Consider the following 8,149-nt stretch of genomic DNA (forward strand, 5'->3'; position numbering starts at 1 on the left):
CTCATGAAACCTAGGAATCAACATAAAAATCATCAAGGTTCTTGGTTTGACAATAGTGAACTATGTTTAGGGTTAGATAGCAATATTATTTCCAAGAGTTATTTTTGGTAGACCGGAGTGATCAAGTGGAAATTTGCTTTTATCCTTGTGATTTTTATGTCTGCAGATAAGTCAAATGAAAGCACTTTCTTATATGTTGGGATTTCACTGAGTGCTTTTTGTTTGGTTGGTCTTTAAACTGTGAATACTCATATTCTTTTTCATTGGTTAAGTGATTTGAAACATATTTGGGATGGAAGCAGGACTATTGCTTTGCATAGCTAAATGTGTTTTATTTTCTAAACACTCTTTCTGATTCTTTTAAATCATTTTAAACAAAATGCTGTCAAAGAATTTAGGAAGAGATGCTCCTTGGTACAGTGCTTTTTGGTGGCTTTTTTCTATACCCTGTGACTTTGGATTTTGGCTTTCATAGTTACAAGTTACAATATGGAAATTAACATACCCATTGGGATGTATAACCTACAATAGCATTGGTTCATAGAGTTCTCAAGAAGTTTAAAATCCTGCAAATTTTTGAATATGCTAACTTACAACAGCTTTTAGCTGAAACCAAGCTGTCTGCATCTTCTATATTTTAAATTTCAGAAATATTCCTCAGGTGAAAGGTATAAAATATACAGAGTTCTCCTGCTCACACATTCGGATTTTACTTCATAATCAAAACTGCTAAGATTAGCTGTTGCTTAAACCTCTGAATAGAGTTTACATTACCAAAAACGCCCTATTGTTATGCTGAGATTGCAACTGGTACCACCTGTGGCTTTGAGAGGCAAGGCCCTATTTACATTTGACCCACTAGAATGCCCTCCCTCTGCAACACAAAAGAAAACTTACCTGGGTATTCATTGTATAATGGAGTATTCCCCCTTGCTTATAAAGGCCTGGAAGTTAGAGAGAAGTAAGTGTTTAAAGAAGACCTGAAGATAACTCAAAACCATCGCTGTTTTCAACCATGAGGTAAGCCTCACTTCATACTTTCTAATCAAAATCATTTTTTTTCAGATAAGAGAAGATCTTGGATACTTTTGTCCCTATTTACATGACCCAAAACAAAGCACTATCTTGTGTTCCATTGCTGGTGAGAAAGTGCTTCCTGTTTTGGGCAATGTGGGAACTGGGTTAAACCTTCCAGATGAAATGAGGAGCATCAGAGTGGCCAGTCCTCTACTTTCAATGCTTTCAACTCAGTCAAAGCAGAGCACTGTACCTTATTAGAAAAATCTCGGCTTTAAAACCTTGTTTTTTAACATGTAAGTGTCACCTTGTTTGACCAAGGTGAGAAGCAGATTATCTGCATCCACAGCCACAATGCCTTTCCCTAACAGCCATTTCAGACATATTAGCGCGCAAAACTCCAAACGGAGCACTTTTCTGTGATGACGTATTGGAAGTGTGCTCTTCTGTTTGGGGTATTGTGTGACCAGACTTACTTGGATAGAACATTCATGAAGTTACTTGGAGAAAGCTCAATTTCTTTAAAACGTTTCTCATGAAACCTAGGAATCAACATAAAAATCATCAAGGTTCTTGGTTTGACAATTGTGAACTATGTTTAGGGTTAGATAGCAATATTATTTCCAAGAGTTATTTTTGGTAGACCGGAGTGATCAAGTGGAAATTTGCTTTTATCCTTGTGATTTTTATGTCTGCAGATAAGTCAAATGAAAGCACTTTCTTATATGTTGGGATTTCACTGAGTGCTTTTTGTTTGGTTGGTCTTTAAACTGTGAATATTCATATTCTTTTTCATTGGTTAAGTGATTTGAAACATATTTGGGATGGAAGCAGGACTATTGCTTTGCATAGCTAAATGTGTTTTATTTTCTAAACACTCTTTCTGATTCTTTTAAATCATTTTAAACAAAATGCTGTCAAAGAATTTAGGAAGAGATGCTCCTTGGTACAGTGCTTTTTGGTGGCTTTTTTCTATACCCTGTGACTTTGGATTTTGGTTTTCATAGTTGCAAGTTACAATATGGAAGTTAACATACCCATTGGGATGTATAACCTACAATACCATTGGTTCATAGAGTTCTCAAGAAGTTTAAAATCCTGCAAATTTTTGAATATGCTAACTTACAACAGCTTTTAGCTGAAACCAAGCTGTCTGCATCTTCTATATTTTAAATTTCAGAAATATTCCTCAGGTGAAAGGTATAAAATATATAGAGTTCTCCTGCTCACACATTCCGATTTTACTTCATAATCAAAACTGCTAAAATTAGCTGTTGCTTAAACCTCTGAATAGAGTTTACATTACCAAAAACACCCTATTGTTATGCTGAGATTGCAACTGGTACCACCTGTGGCTTTGAGAGGCAAGGCCCTATTTACATTTACCCACTGGAATGTCCTCCCTCTGCAACACAAAAGAAAACTTACCTGGGTATTCATTGGATAATGGAGTATTCCCCCTTGCTTATAAAGGCCTGGAAGTTAGAGAGAAGTAAGTGTTTAAAGAAGACCTGAAGATAACTCAAAACCATCGCTGTTTTCAACCATGATGTAAGCCTCACTTCATACTTTCTAATCAAAATCATTTTTTTTCAGATAAGAGAAGATCTTGGATACTTTTGTCCCTATTTACATGACAAAAAACAAAGCACTATCTTGTGTTCCATTGCTGGTGAGAAAGTGCTTCCTATTTTGGGCAATGTGGGAACTGGGTTAAACCTTCCAGATGAAATGAGGAGCATCAGAATGGCCAGTCCTCTACTTTCAATGCTTTCAACTCAGTCAAAGCAGAGCACTGTACCTTATTAGAAAAATCTCGGCTTTAAAACCTTGTTTTTTAACATGTAAGTGTCACCTTGTTTGACCAAGGTGAGAAGCAGATTATCTGCAACCATAGCCACAATGCCTTTCCCTAACAGCCATTTCAGACATATTAGCGCGCAAAACTCCAAACGGAGCACTTTTCTGTGATGACGTATTGGAAGTGTGCTCTTCTGTTTGGGGTATTGTGTGACCAGACTTACTTGGATAGAACATTCATGAAGTTACTTGGAGAAAGCTCAATTTCATTAAAACGTTTCTCATGAAACCTAGGAATCAACATAAAAATCATCAAGGTTCTTGGTTTGACAATTGTGAACTATGTTTAAGGTTAGATAGCAATATTATTTCCAAGAGTTATTTTTGTAGACCGGAGTGATCAAGTGGAAATTTGCTTTTATCCTTGTGATTTTTATGTCTGCAGATAAGTCAAATGAAAGCACTTTCTTATATGTTGGGATTTCACTGAGTGCTTTTTGTTTGGTTGGTCTTTAAACTGTGAATATTCATATTCTTTTTCATTGGTTAAGTGATTTGAAACATATTTAGGATGGAAGCAGGACTATTGCTTTGCATAGCTAAATGTGTTTTATTTTCTAAACACTCTTTCTGATTCTTTTAAATCATTTTAAACAAAATGCTGTCAAAGAATTTAGGAAGAGATGCTCCTTGGTACAGTGCTTTTTGGAGGCTTTTTTCTATACCCTGTGACTTTGGATTTTGGCTTTCATAGTTGCAAGTTACAATATGGAAGTTAACATACCCATTGGGATGTATAACCTACAATACCATTGGTTCATAGAGTTCTCAAGAAGTTTAAAATCCTGCAAATTTTTGAATATGCTAACTTACAACAGCTTTTAGCTGAAACCAAGCTGTCTGCATCTTCTATATTTTAAATTTCAGAAATATTCCTCAGGTGAAAGGTATAAAATATATAGAGTTCTCCTGCTCACACATTCCGATTTTACTTCATAATCAAAACTGCTAAAATTAGCTGTTGCTTAAACCTCTGAATAGAGTTTACATTACCAAAAACGCCCTATTGTTATGCTGAGATTGCAACTGGTACCACCTGTGGCTTTGAGAGGCAAGGCCCTATTTACATTTACCCACTGGAATGTCCTCCCTCTGCAACACAAAAGAAAACTTACCTGGGTATTCATTGGATAATGGAGTATTCCCCCTTGCTTATAAAGGCCTGGAAGTTAGAGAGAAGTAAGTGTTTAAAGAAGACCTGAAGATAACTCAAAACCATCGCTGTTTTCAACCATGAGGTAAGCCTCACTTCATACTTTCTAATCAAAATCATTTTTTTTCAGATAAGAGAAGATCTTGGATACTTTTGTCCCTATTTACATGACCCAAAACAAAGCACTATCTTGTGTTCCATTGCTGGTGAGAAAGTGCTTCCTGTTTTGGGCAATGTGGGAACTGGGTTAAAACTTCCAGATGAAACGAGGAGCATCAGAGTGGCCAGTCCTCTACTCTCAATGCTTTCAACTCAGTCAAAGCAGAGCACTGTACCTTATTAGAAAAATCTCGGCTTTAAAACCTTGTTTTTTAACATGTAAGTGCCACCTTGTTTGACCAAGGTGAGAAGCAGATTATCTGCAACCACAGCCACAATGCCTTTCCCTAACAGCCATTTCAGACATATTAGCGCGCAAAACTCCAAACGGAGCACTTTTCTGTGATGACGTATTGGAAGTGTGCTCTTCTGTTTGGGGTATTGTGTGACAAGAATTACTTGGATAGAACATTCATGAAGTTACTTGGAGAAAGCTCAATTTCATTAAAACGTTTCTCATGAAACCTAGGAATCAACATAAAAATCATCAAGGTTCTTGGTTTGACAATTGTGAACTATGTTTAGGGTTAGATAGCAATATTATTTCCAAGAGTTATTTTTGGTAGACCGGAGTGATCAAGTGGAAATTTGCTTTTATCCTTGTGATTTTTATGTCTGCAGATAAGTCAAATGAAAGCACTTTCTTATATGTTGGGATTTCACTGAGTGCTTTTTGTTTGGTTGGTCTTTAAACTGTGAATACTCATATTCTTTTTCATTGGTTAAGTGATTTGAAACATATTTGGGATGGAAGCAGGACTATTGCTTTGCATAGCTAAATGTGTTTTATTTTCTAAACACTCTTTCTGATTCTTTTAAATCATTTTAAACAAAATGCTGTCAAAGAATTTAGGAAGAGATGCTCCTTGGTACAGTGCTTTTTGGTGGCTTTTTTCTATACCCTGTGACTTTGGATTTTGGCTTTCATAGTTACAAGTTACAATATGGAAATTAACATACCCATTGGGATGTATAACCTACAATACCATTGGTTCATAGAGTTCTCAAGAAGTTTAAAATCCTGCAAATTTTTGAATATGCTAACTTACAACAGCTTTTAGCTGAAACCAAGCTGTCTGCATCTTCTATATTTTAAATTTCAGAAATATTCCTCAGGTGAAAGGTATAAAATATATAGAGTTCTCCTGCTCACACATTCCGATTTTACTTCATAATCAAAACTGCTAAGATTAGCTGTTGCTTAAACCTCTGAATAGAGTTTACATTACCAAAAACACCCTATTGTTATGCTGAGATTGCAACTGGTACCACCTGTGGCTTTGAGAGGCAAGGCCCTATTTACATTTACCCACTGGAATGTCCTCCCTCTGCAACACAAAAGAAAACTTACCTGGGTATTCATTGGATAATGGAGTATTCCCCCTTGCTTATAAAGGCCTGGAAGTTAGAGAGAAGTAAGTGTTTAAAGAAGACCTGAAGATAACTCAAAACCATCGCTGTTTTCAACCATGAGGTAAGCCTCACTTCATACTTTCTAATCAAAATCATTTTTTTTCAGATAAGAGAAGATCTTGGATACTTTTGTCCCTATTTACATGACCCAAAACAAAGCACTATCTTGTGTTCCATTGCTGGTGAGAAAGTGCTTCCTGTTTTGGGCAATGTGGGAACTGGGTTAAACCTTCCAGATGAAACGAGGAGCATCAGAGTGGCCAGTCCTCTACTCTCAATGCTTTCAACTCAGTCAAAGCAGAGCACTGTACCTTATTAGAAAAATCTCGGCTTTAAAACCTTGTTTTTTAACATGTAAGTGCCACCTTGTTTGACCAAGGTGAGAAGCAGATTATCTGCAACCACAGCCACAATGCCTTTCCCTAACAGCCATTTCAGACATATTAGCGCGCAAAACTCCAAACGGAGCACTTTTCTGTGATGACGTATTGGAAGTGTGCTCTTCTGTTTGGGGTATTGTGTGACAAGATTTACTTGGATAGAACATTCATGAAGTTACTTGGAGAAAGCTCAATTTCATTAAAACGTTTCTCATGAAACCTAGGAATCAACATAAAAATCATCAAGGTTCTTGGTTTGACAATTGTGAACTATGTTTAGGGTTAGATAGCAATATTATTTCCAAGAGTTATTTTTGGTAGACCGGAGTGATCAAGTGGAAATTTGCTTTTATCCTTGTGATTTTTATGTCTGCAGATAAGTCAAATGAAAGCACTTTCTTATATGTTGGGATTTCACTGAGTGCTTTTTGTTTGGTTGGTCTTTAAACTGTGAATACTCATATTCTTTTTCATTGGTTAAGTGATTTGAAACATATTTGGGATGGAAGCAGGACTATTGCTTTGCATAGCTAAATGTGTTTTATTTTCTAAACACTCTTTCTGATTCTTTTAAATCATTTTAAACAAAATGCTGTCAAAGAATTTAGGAAGAGATGCTCCTTGGTACAGTGCTTTTTGGTGGCTTTTTTCTATACCCTGTGACTTTGGATTTTGGCTTTCATAGTTACAAGTTACAATATGGAAATTAACATACCCATTGGGATGTATAACCTACAATACCATTGGTTCATAGAGTTCTCAAGAAGTTTAAAATCCTGCAAATTTTTGAATATGCTAACTTACAACAGCTTTTAGCTGAAACCAAGCTGTCTGCATCTTCTATATTTTAAATTTCAGAAATATTCCTCAGGTGAAAGGTATATAATATATAGAGTTCTCCTGCTCACACATTCCGATTTTACTTCATAATCAAAACTGCTAAGATTAGCTGTTGCTTAAACCTCTGAATAGAGTTTACATTACCAAAAACACCCTATTGTTATGCTGAGATTGCAACTGGTACCACCTGTGGCTTTGAGAGGCAAGGCCCTATTTACATTTGACCCACTGGAATGTCCTCCCTCTGCAACACAAAAGAAAACTTACCTGGGTATTCATTGGAAAATGGAGTATTCCCCCTTGCTTATAAAGGCCTGGAAGTTAGAGAGAAGTAAGTGTTTAAAGAAGACCTGAAGATAACTCAAAACCATCGCTGTTTTCAACCATGAGGTAAGCCTCACTTCATACTTTCTAATCAAAATCATTTTTTTTCAGATAAGAGAAGATCTTGGATACTTTTGTCCCTATTTACATGACAAAAAACAAAGCACTATCTTGTGTTCCATTGCTGGTGAGAAAGTGCTTCCTGTTTTGGGCAATGTGGGAACTGGGTTAAACCTTCCAGATGAAATGAGGAGCATCAGAATGGCCAGTCCTCTACTTTCAATGCTTTCAACTCAGTCAAAGCAGAGCACTGTACCTTATTAGAAAAATCTCGGCTTTAAAACCTTGTTTTTTAACATGTAAGTGTCACCTTGTTTGACCAAGGTGAGAAGCAGATTATTTGCAACCATAGCCACAATGCCTTTCCCTAACAGCCATTTCAGACATATTAGCGCGCAAAACTCCAAACGGAGCACTTTTCTGTGATGACGTATTGGAAGTGTGCTCTTCTGTTTGGGGTATTGTGTGACCAGACTTACTTGGATAGAACATTCATGAAGTTACTTGGAGAAAGCTCAATTTCATTAAAACGTTTCTCATGAAACCTAGGAATCAACATAAAAATCATCAAGGTTCTTGGTTTGACAATTGTGAACTATGTTTAGGGTTAGATAGCAATATTATTTCCAAGAGTTATTTTTGGTAGACCGGAGTGATCAAGTGGAAATTTGCTTTTATCCTTGTTATTTTTATGTCTGCAGATAAGTCAAATGAAAGCACTTTCTTATATGTTGGGATTTCACTGAGTGCTTTTTGTTTGGTTGGTCTTTAAACTGTGAATACTCATATTCTTTTTCATTGGTTAAGTGATTTGAAACATATTTGGGATGGAAGCAGGACTATTGCTTTGCATAGCTAAATGTGTTTTATTTTCTAAACACTCTTTCTGATTCTTTTAAATCATTTTAAACAAAATGCTGTCAAAGAATTTAGGAAGAGATGC

The sequence above is a fragment of the Staurois parvus genome, unplaced genomic scaffold, assembly GCF_062004578.1.
Source record: "Staurois parvus isolate SC_StPar_1 unplaced genomic scaffold, SC_StPar_1.0 ptg001431l, whole genome shotgun sequence".
In the NCBI taxonomy this organism is placed as follows: Eukaryota; Metazoa; Chordata; class Amphibia; order Anura; family Ranidae; genus Staurois; species Staurois parvus.